The sequence below is a fragment of the Gymnodraco acuticeps genome, unplaced genomic scaffold (genome assembly GCF_902827175.1).
Source record: "Gymnodraco acuticeps unplaced genomic scaffold, fGymAcu1.1, whole genome shotgun sequence".
NCBI classification, from domain to species: Eukaryota; Metazoa; Chordata; class Actinopteri; order Perciformes; family Bathydraconidae; genus Gymnodraco; species Gymnodraco acuticeps.
Genome location: NW_022991046.1, coordinates 322,516 through 334,074, shown reverse-complemented (window position 1 = coordinate 334,074; position 11,559 = coordinate 322,516). Strand labels below are relative to the sequence as shown.

The following is an 11,559-nucleotide window of genomic DNA, read 5'->3' as shown; positions in this document are numbered from 1 at the left end:
AATATTCTTCTCAGAATTAAAAAACAATTACAGTTTTGGTCATATCTAAAAAAATCTCACATGTGGGGCCTCATTCTCTCCCGTAGAGTTACACGTAGAAAACAGCCTGACTAAATTACTCAAGTGAAGTCAAATGACCTCATACCGTAAGTACAGTGTTAGTGTGTGTGTGTGTGTGTGTGTGTGTGTGTGTGTGTGTGTGTGTGTGTGTGTGTGTGTGTGTGTGTGTGTGTGTGTGTGTGTGTGTGTGTGTGTGTGTGTGTGTCACTGGTTGTTTGATCTCCATTACAAAAGTGGATCACATTTCAATTATTGCCAAAACAGTTTGTAAGTCATATATCTCTCTCACAAAGATCCAGTTCTTCTTTGTTTCCTCTGATAACGTATCAGATTTAACACACATTTCATTTAAGTGAGGTAAATGATATCATTTGACGTTTTGTGGCACCTTGTCATCCAGAGACAAAACAAACCGCGACAATCCAGAGTGAGTCATGATGGGTTTCAGTTACTTAAACCAATCTGAAGTGGATCTGACTCACTGTTCATTTGGTAGCAACAACAAAACAAGTCTCCTAAAACTGTGCACCTTCTGCAGAATAAGCACACACACCTTCACTTGGAAGTCAAGTTTGTTTCCCGGAAATACCTTTCCCCACCCTGACTCACACACCTGACAGCGACACAAAGAGAGCGTCTTTGTAACACACACACATGCAGTGACCCTCCCACACACACCAATTACACTCCACTGCTGCACCTCATTATAGCAGTACACATATAGTATTGTCAATTAACGAAAATGGAAAAATGACGTATTCAAAACAAGTTGTATTTATATAGCCCAACATCACAAAACACATTTGTCTTTACAGGTTAATACACATGAATGACAATATATGATTTCAAGAATAACAAGATAGACTATAAAAACAATTACAAATACAGTAAAATCTTCTATATTTATTGAGACATTGATGAGCATGCTATGGATGTTTGGGTTGTTGATCAAATGTTTCCCAAAAGGCGGGAAGAAGGACATAACTAACAAAACATTCCAATCAAATTAGAGCTGAATGAAGCACCTCAGGTAAAGTGAAGACATGTTTTTGTTTTCTTTTGCTTTAACGTATTTGCATGCAGTACATTTGAATTGAACAGTTTCACAATGCATGGATTTACAGCGCATAGTTAGTACATCACGCAATGCACAACCAAAACAGCAAGAGGATAGTGCTTTGTAGCTATCGGTAGCCTATGTAGTTCTTTGCATTTACTTTCCTTCCCCCTAACGGCCCGTCCATACAACAGCTTCGAAAAAAGCTTGGAGCTAGGCGTGTCTGAAGCTCGACCAACAACCAATCACATGAATCTCCCGCCCCTGACACACAAGCAGCGGTTTGATTGGCTAGAGCTTGAACTGGCATATGATTTGATTGGCTGACGCTTCCACCGAAAGCTTCAGAAGCTTCAAAAGTTGAACATTGCTCAACTTTTGCAGCCTGAAACGCCAAGAAAGCTCCGCTCTGCTTCCCACAATGCAGTTCGGTGAAAAGTGACGTCACCCCATTCAAAGTGAATGGGCAGACGCGTTGGAAACCGTTTTGAAGCTGTCGAAGCTGTAGTGTGGACAGGCCGTAACCTTACTAATGCCAGATGGTGGAACAACCGAAGTTAGGATAGAAAACAAAATGCAGGGTGTCCTGTGTTGTTGATAGTTGCTAAGCTCTGAGGAAAACGGATAGTGATCCGGTCGTCACAGTGCCAGCAAAAATACCCCTTGAAAAAGCTTTTTGAGAAAAAGTTAGTCTATTTCCACCGTAACAAACATGGAGTTTAAAGAATAACTCAAATGGATCATGAACGAAACTGAAGAATGTCTACAGATGAAGAACCCTCTTTGTCACCTTTACATACTGCACACTAATGTACTACAGCAGATGAGTCACCTGAATGACATGAGCCCTCAAAGGGAAACCATCACGTATTGTTTGGTCTTTGTTTTGGTCCACAGCTCTAATCTGAATACGGTTGAGCTGCAGCACTCAGTCTGACTCATGGGGCTTTTACCTTTGGATTGGTGAGCGTACAGTCCAAGCCACTTACAGCTACTTCCCCAAAACAAATACACATCTTCTCTCCAGCCCTGATGATATAAAAAACACACGTATCTCCTGTGGACTGCGACATGTGTGAGCAGGCAGATCTCGGATCTGTCTCGGAAACCATGTTTTTCCTTTCAGACTGCCAGGGGGAAGATCTGTGATTTGAACAGTCTGAACAGTAAAGGTCAAGGTATGCACTGACCTTTGTCAGTGCATACCTGTGTGTAACCGCCCTGTGTAACACACATGTGTGTAACCGCCCTGGTTACGCATGGTACTTTTTATTAACGCACAAATGGACAGCTAAATACATATAATCAACTTCTTTATCACATGTCATTATGCAGGGTACGATTCCAGTTAAATGTAATCATGTTGTTCCTTCATTTTATGCATACAAAAGGTTTCTACTGCACATCCATCTTGTGGTGTTCATCATGCAGCAAACATTTAAGATTCGTAGTAGAAATAACTCACAGTTTGGTAAAGTTTAGTATAGTTTTTATTGCATTCTTACCGATTCCTGTGCATTTGTACTGATTTTAGTGGAAAAACGTCAAGCTGCAAAGAAAGGTTTCAGTTTAAGTCAGTTTGTTTTGTTTTTGCACACATACTGCACAAAGCCCACCCACAGGGACTTTTAGATGTTAGATGTTGTTCCAGTTAGCTGTTAGCTGTCAGAAACAGTCAAACCTGCAGCAACACATCCATTTCCAGAGGCTCCATAACCAGAAAGGGTCTAATAACAGTGTAAAATGGGTGAAATAACTAAATAAATAATAAATGAATAATTTTGGTTTAACATGGGTTTTATATGAGTGTAATAAGTTTAATAATATAAACGTATACCCTATAGGCAATGTATTTAAGTATGAAAGTTGAAAAATAAAGGTCATATTTAAACATTTAAAGGGGACCTACCATGCGAAATGCACTTTTTGATGTCTTTTATACATCAACATGTGTCCCCGGTGCGTCGGGGAACTCACGCAGCGTCAGAAAATAAAACCCTCTCTCTTTTCCTCCGTACCCAAATCTTTTAAAAACGGGTGTTCAACGAGCGGATACAGATTCAATCGGATCTGACGTCAAATCGGCAGCAGACCCACAGACAGTTGCTATCAGAAACAATGCCTGACGTGTTTTGGACGTCTTTGTTTACATTAGCATCGCTAACACTCAGAGCTAACCTGTACTGGAGAGCACATGTGTTTAAAAAGCAGGAAATAAAAAGGAACTTACCTTGTGATAAACCCGTGAGAGAAAAAGCATTTGAGCTCCATACTGTTTCAGAAATAATCCTTGATGTGGTTTAGAACAGGATGGCGTTTTATCACAGCAGAATGTAACTTTATCTCCGGTAGAATTCTGATCAGGCATTAGCTCCGCCTCCTCTTTTTATTTTTTCAAGCTAAGGACCCAAGATCCGCGTTTCTCTAACAGGGCTTCAATAGAGGGGTTTGAGCAGTATGAGGCGTGGCTACAATGGGTGAACTGTTTGGTATTTTGAAAAAAAAACTTCACAGACATGTTTTATATAGGTATGGCCCTACAATATATGTTTCAAATATAGCATGATAGGTCCCCTTTAAATAAAACGAAATGTGTCATTTTAGCCTAGATTCATTAGAAAATAGCAATTATGGAATTGTAATTATTTATATGAGCTTGCCCATTCAAGGGGTAAAGTACTGTGCTTGAGTACATGTACTTACTTGAGATACAGCTCAGGGTTCCAGCTCAAGATGTCTTAGAAATATGACATAAAAGGTGTTTTGGTGAGGTTAAATGCTCCCTATTTTCCTATGTGTGTGTGTGTGTGTGTGTGTGTGTGTGTGTGTGTTTGTGTGTGTGTGTGTGTGTGTGTGTGTGTGTGTGTGTGTGTGTGTGTGTTTGTGTGAGTGTGTGTGTTTGTGTGTGTATGTGAGTGAGTGTGTGTGTTTGAATCAGGGTAACGAGAGGTTAATGTGTGACTCGCCCTCGGTCCTGCTGTCAGGCGTCCTCCCTCTGAGAGCCGGTCCTCCAGCTGCTGCTCTCTGGGTGAAAGGACTTGATCTGAAAAGGAAAGGACAGAAAGCAAGAGGATATGGCTGTAAATAAAGAGGAGGTGTGGGGGTCTGCAGTGTGTGTGTGTGTGTGTGTGTGTGTATGTGTGTGTGTGTGTGTGTGTGTGTGTGTGTGTGTGTGTGTGTGTGTTTTGGGAGTGTGTTTGTCTTTTTGGTGACCCTCAGAGGAGCATATGGCAGTCAACACAAAGCCTTAACCCAGATCCTATCAATACTGATACCGCCTCACTCCTCCTCTCAGAGGTGAACACCAGGACACTTGGGCATGCATGAGCACACACACACACACACACACACACACACACACACACACACACACACACACACACACACACACACACACACACACACACACACACACACACACACACACACACACACACACACAAACACACACACACACACACACACACACGCACACACACACACACACACATACACACACACACAAGTGATGACACTGACCGATGTGATGAGAGGGCTAGTCCTGGTTTAACCCTGCAGCGATGTGAGGGTCTCTAAGGTGAAGGTCTCACATGTTGACCTATATGATATTTTGTGGATGTCCTCTTACTTCTTTATTGATCTGTGACCATTTCCTGTCAGGGCCTGCAGGTTCGAAGACTGAGCCACATGTTCAGGACAGGATAAGATTAGTATATAATCACATCACGTGACTGTGGACATTTGTTGTGCTTTTGAGGTCTTTTTGTGTATTTTCTGTCTTAGTTTCCTTGTAGTTGATTTCTGCCTTTTAATCAGGATTGTGCATCCCTTAGTGGTTCATTTGTGTCTGTGGTAATTGTTTATATTTCAGGTGCAAGACAACATAGATAGACACCAGATCAGACTGAAATGATGAGGCAGGATTAAGGATCCAATAGAGGACGTTCGCCATCTGACAGCTACAAACTAGCATGGAACTAAGGAGAGTTGTTTTTCACTCACACCACAAAGTCACTGTAAAGCTATGTATGCTGACTCCACTGTGAGGACTTGGTAAGCGCAAAAGTGGACACACACTTTTCTTTAAGGAAGTTAGAGGACTGATGTAGGAAAGGAGATAACAACACAAAGCTGTTTGCCACCAGGAGATAACCCAGCAGATTGGTTTAGGTGACCCAGATGTTAGGTAGATACCACATGGCGGAGAAGGAGGACGGTATTATCTGCATTGTTTTAACTGTCATTTAGAATGACCCTGAAACTAACCAGACGCTGGGCGGAACAAATGCTACCCAAGCACCATTGAAATACCCCAATAAAATGCAGCAGGCTGAAACTAGCAATTGGGTAGATAACAAATCACAGCATTTCTAAGTGAGTGGGGTTCACCAATATAAGTTAATCATATGATCAACAATAGTGTACATTTACACTTTATTATAGGGGTTACCATGAAGGCTAGTTGTGTAGATAAGTCAATAGGCATATTTAAGAGCTTCCTACTGAACCTGTAATCCAGTTTATTTTGTCACAGGACAAACAATCTTTTGTCAGCAGTGCTTTGGTGATCTCACTGCTCTGTTTGCTCAGGTGAACATATCTAAAGTATCTGGAGGGGGACAATCGCTGCTTTTCAACTCTGACAAAACTCTAAAATGAGAGGGGGGTTTTATTGAAAGTGTTGGTTTCTGACTCACAGTGAGTTTAAAAGACTCTAAAAGCAGAGAAGCAACCACACAGGAATCACATTCTGTTTTACTTAACGACTGAAATTCCAGGCAAAGATACAAAATACAGTTATTTAAAATGTATTTAAAGTGTTGTGTTTACCATATTAAAATCTTCTATCTTCTTGTGGCAGTCACAAACTCGAAAGTCAACATTTTAAAAGTTCATGGATTGCATGGAAATGTGATCTATTGTTTATTTGTTTTCAATTACAATACAAGCATTTAGATGTATTTCAAAATCTTTGGTAATGAGAAATCAATGACTGATTGCAGCCGGCAAACTAACAAAGTCTGTCAGTCCAGATGGTCAGACATGCATGAACTCCCATTCAGTCACTTTGTTGTAGATCATAAACCGGACACATTGTTCCGCCACATCTGTCAACTTTAAAACAAACCCACGTCCGCTTTGTTATGAAGGTGTGTGTGAAAGTAAACACTCCTCACATGGAACGGTGCCTCTTCCCAAACACAAGCAGTTCATTCTAATCATGCGATCTGTGATAGACGAGGAGTGTGTCAACACGAGCCTTGACATGAGAAATTAGGTTAGACAAGAAACAGGCTCGGTGTTCACTCGTTCAATGGAGCTGTGATTTATGGTGTGTGTGTGTGTGTGTGTGTGTCACATTGTAAACAGCACTCCGCATTGCGACAATGTAAACATTTCCTCATTCCTGAGATATCCAAGGAGCACCGTTCTACTTTTGAGCTGTCCCACCCGTGTACAAAGCCATGGCTAAGATGCATGCATGCACATACACATGATCCACTTACACATCCACACCTACCCAACACACACACACACACACACACACACACACACACACACACACACACACACACACACACACACACAGCACACACACACACACACACACACACACACACACACACACACACACACACACACACACACACACACACACACACACACACACACACACACACACACACACATACACACACACACAATTTGCCTTCTGCATTCCTGGAAGCCAGTGTAGAGCGAGGACGAGGTTCAGGGAGAGATGAAGCATGTGGCTACAGGTAGAGCTGCAGCATTATCAGGGTGTGACTGACAGCAAGAAAAAAAAGTGTCACTTGCAAACATGCACGAAGTTTAGATGCTCAAACATTTTTGGAATAAACTAATTACACATTCCTTGCTGTTTGCACATCTTCATAGTAGTTCCAGCATCACCAATAGTAGCACTGTACTCCATGTTATGTTACACTGACACACCCATACATAACATTTACCATTGAGGTAACTTTTCTGCCGAAACCAGGGATCTAACCAGGGACCTTTAGATCTTCAGTCTAACGCTTTCCCAACTGAACCATTTCGGCACTATGAGCGTAATTTGGTGGCCGTAGGATGGAAAACAACAGCATTTCTGCAGTTTAAATTGCAGGTATGAATGAAACTACATGTCCACCAGACAAAGGCACTTAACCTCTGGGATCTATATATATTTAATCCCAACCAAAGAAAAACACAAAATCTCAAAGCAGACAGTGGCAGCAAGTACATCTTTTAGCTTGAGCTAGATGGCAGTCGGGTTCTCACATAGCATCTGACTTACATATCTACAATTGTACACCCAGGCATGAGTAAACCTTTGACCGACAGACAAAGGCACCAAATCAGACTGCTATGCTTCAGCAGCTCTAACCATTACGGTTGCGCCCAAAACTGATCTCTTTGCTGCCGAAACCAGGGATCGTACCAGGGACCTTTAGATCTTCAGTCTAACGCTCTCCCAACTGAGCTATTTCGGCACAAAAGGTGACATAATGGTGGCCGTCAGAACAAAAACAACACAACATTTAGTAAAGACAACAAGCCTTTTCAGAGAGTACAACTTTCAACTAATGCTTGATGGCAGTTGGGCTGTGGCTTCTAACAAGCAAATGGTGGACATGGAGGTTTCAAGATGGGACACTAGATGAAATGTTGCTACCATACAAAAGAAAATATTGACCAAGGCAATTTGTAAATATTCACAGTATTATATGCAGGTGAAATCAGCGGGCCTACATTAAAATGCATCCGGCAACATCTAGAATGAATACAGAGTACAATCAGTCAGAAAATGTCAAGAAAAAAGCACCCATATATAAAAACGTAATGGCCAACCTATACAATATCTCATAATCCTAAATAAGTGAAGTTTGAAAACAGGTAGCGGATTGTAGTCATTGAGGGGGCCAAAACCATTGAGTGCAGTAAGCTCTAATGAAGGGTTTTGGACGCTGCAGGAATATGTTCAGCACTGCCTGAATGCATGAGGCTGCTGCAGAAAGGATATGATGGGAAGATGAAACAGATTTATCCATGTGGGCCCAATAATGGCTTCCAAATAAACACAGCAGAAGGACATCTACCAAACTTCCTGTGGACTTGTTTATGTATTCTGGATTAGCGCACATACACACCAGTTGTGAGGGGGTTGCCTCCAGCAGTATGGGGAACAAGTTTGAGCAGATTTAATGTGGCCGGACATCCGCGGTTACTCATCTCATTGTTCACCGGCTGTTTGGCTCTTTGAGATTTTAGTGACAGGCAGCAGAGTCATGATGAGCATGAAATCCAGGGTTAGTTAGAAAATACACAACACTGGACGGCAACCCATGATGGGGAAGTACAATTTATAGAAAGAAGGTTTATCTGCAAAGTTTTATTCTGATAAATTGACGTACTATCCAAATAGAAGTGTCCCCCCTTATTTTGAAAGAATGGTACCAAACTTTTATTTATAAATGAGCAGATGACATCTCATATTCTAGATTACAGACTGACACAGTATCAATGTCCTATTTGTTTCAGTCCAAAACACAACAATATTCACTATTATTTAATATGTGTACAATAATAATAAGATAAAATACATAATTACTCAAAATTGTATTTAAGTACCGTACTTGAGTGAATGTGCTTAGTGACTTTACACCGCTCCCGCTGTTGGGTTTACATGCGGGGGCCCGGGTTACAAGGGTAATATGTTTCGTCTTTGGCTATGCTGAGTCAATTTTAATTTTACATGATCTCTATGTTAAATATCTTTGAATATAACATTACATTACATGTCACTTGTTAGATGCTTTTATCCAAAGCGACTTCCATACATTCAGAACTGTGGGCAATCCCCACAGGAGCAATTTGGACATGCTGACTGCAGTGGAACTTGAACTTGCTATCATCTGATTCGAGGATCAGCCACACCCTCCCTATATTCATATATATTCTCCATGCTTGCAATGCTAAGCTCATTAATGCTCCTCTGCTCACAGTTCCCCACCAGTAACACAATCAACATGCCATTCTGCTTTAGCGGTTTATCTTGCTCTGATGGCTTATTTATGATGTTGGGGTAAAGATACAAATTCAATCCAACAATTTTTCATATTTAGAGTATATCATGTGGTCTAGAGGTATAAGGTGTTACATGTGGGGACATCAGGTTTAACACCCAGGGGTAACATTTTCTATCTTCAGATATTCTCAAAGTCATTTTAAATGAACTTTATATCTATGTTAAATTACCATCATACGTAAGCCCTCAGAGTAAGATAAACCGCTAAAGCAGAATGGCATGTTGATTGTGTTACTGTGGGGAACTGTGAGCAGAGGAGCATTCATGCGCTACAGCATTCCAAGCATGAAGAATATTATAAGAGATGTACTTTGTCACAGGGAAGTTATTTCATATTTTAGTTTGATAAAAAAGATTCGGTGTTGCACCTTGTAGACTTAACCCTGTGTTCACTGCTCTCACTACTGTAGCATTTGTATCACTATACTGCCACCACTGGACAGAGAGGCGGTACTGCAGCCATGTAATGCGCCCCGATGTAATAGTGTTGTGAGGGAATTATCTATTGTCAACCCGTGGTTTGATCTTAGCGTGTGACCTGTGCAGCCAGTTTTGTCTCAGTGTGTTAACTAGTTGTGGCTTGTGTTTGTTAGTTTTTGGAGATGTGCTCCATTGTGTCTTTTTACAGTGTTGTTTATTGTTATCAATTTATTTTTGCAAGAAAGTTGTTTTATTTTGTCTTCAGTTTGTTTTGTAAGTCGGCGTTTGAGCACTCTTTATTTTCATATATTAAACATTATAAAACGGACAGGTCAAATCAAGCAATCTGATTGGTTCTTAGCCGGGATATAATGAGCGTATATCACGGGTAGATTTTCACAAGTCAGTATCCCTCCGCGTCTGAGAAAAGCCACAACCGTTACAACTGTTACATTACGTCTGTTCCGAAACTAACTAACTAACAAAGCTTAAGATGGAAACATTTAAGGTTAACTTCGACCTCCAGGGTGGCCTTACTATGGAGGAGTGGATTGAGCAGTGCCTATCTCTAGAAAGCACCTGCAGAGCTACGTGAAGAGCAGGTAGAGTGTAGACCAACTGGAGAAGTAGCACCATTCAAAAGCTTTCTGATGCGGGTCTTGAAACAAAGCAGATACATGATTACCATCTGGAGAGCTACCGGCGGATCTAAGATCCAGAGCTACTGGAAGCCGAATCTCGGGGACCGGAGAAAGTGGAGCAATATTCTCGCCACGCCAAGCAACAGCCTACAGTAAAACAGGGGTGTCAAACTCAAGGCCCGGGGGCCAAATCCGGCCGGCGACTTCATTTTATGTGGCCCGCAAGAGCTTGCAAAGAATATAATTTATAGTTTATTATACGGTTACATGCTACTTTACAGTATATCTATATATGTTCATTTTAATTCATTTCTTATTTTATAGTTAGGCTATTTCTCTTTTTGTTTATCTTTGATTTATCAATTAATTTTATTAATCTGTGTGAATCTGTGCTGTCCTGTTTTTCAATCTTACCCTGTTGCTGTTAAACTACTGAATTTCCCCACAGGGATGAATAAAGGTCCATCTTATCTTATCTTACTTAAGCATGTTGCCCATAAACTATGTCCCACAATGCATCTCATTTTGTGACATGCGCACTGAAGAGACTTGCAATTATTTGCCCTAGACTTCTGCTTTCAGACGTAGTTAATTATGAAGTTATTACCCTATCCGATAATAATCCAATGCAGAGGCAATAATGTAATATAATACATTATTTCATATATATTATATATATGTATTTATATATTTAAATAAATATATTTAAGCAATATATATATTTTTGCCCGTTTTTTTTAATCTGTTGTTACTTCCCTTTTCTTTCAGACAATAAAGCCCCTGTCACACTGTCCCGAAGTTGACACCCGATGGACACACGAATATGGAATTGTGAATTTCGCACGAAGATGGCCCCAAACCACACACGAAGGCAACATTTACATTACATTTAAGACATACAACTGCAACGAAAGTAACACAAACAATTATGTTACAGTACTGTCTATGATACTGTACTGATATTTTCAGACTTTGTTCTTTACTTTCTCCGTCTTTATATGTAGAAGATATTACGTTTTCTCCGTCATGTTGTTTCCATATAGCAACAACAACTTCCTGTCAACTCGCCTTCAAAATAATATATTATATCCTTTTCAGTTTCACAGAACACAAATTGTGTTAATATTTACATAATATGTTTACATGATTTTGTTGTGCAATAAAACAACCAGATGGACACACGATAAAGGAAATGTTCAAATTCAGCTGTGATCGTAGCAACATCGGGCCATTCGTGAGGGCATCTTAAGCCATCGTATGACCGCTGGTGG

General features: G+C 40.6%; 2 non-coding genes across 2 annotated transcripts; both read right to left on the bottom strand.

Annotated features, from left to right (window-relative positions):
- Positions 1-7,127: 7,127 nt before the first annotated feature.
- trnaf-gaa lies at positions 7,128-7,200 on the bottom strand. The gene has a single exon. It is a non-coding gene; the product is annotated as a tRNA-Phe (tRNA).
- A 359-nt stretch (positions 7,201-7,559) lies between these two features.
- Positions 7,560-7,632, bottom strand: trnaf-gaa. The gene has a single exon. It is a non-coding gene; the product is annotated as a tRNA-Phe (tRNA).
- Positions 7,633-11,559: the final 3,927 nt, after the last annotated feature.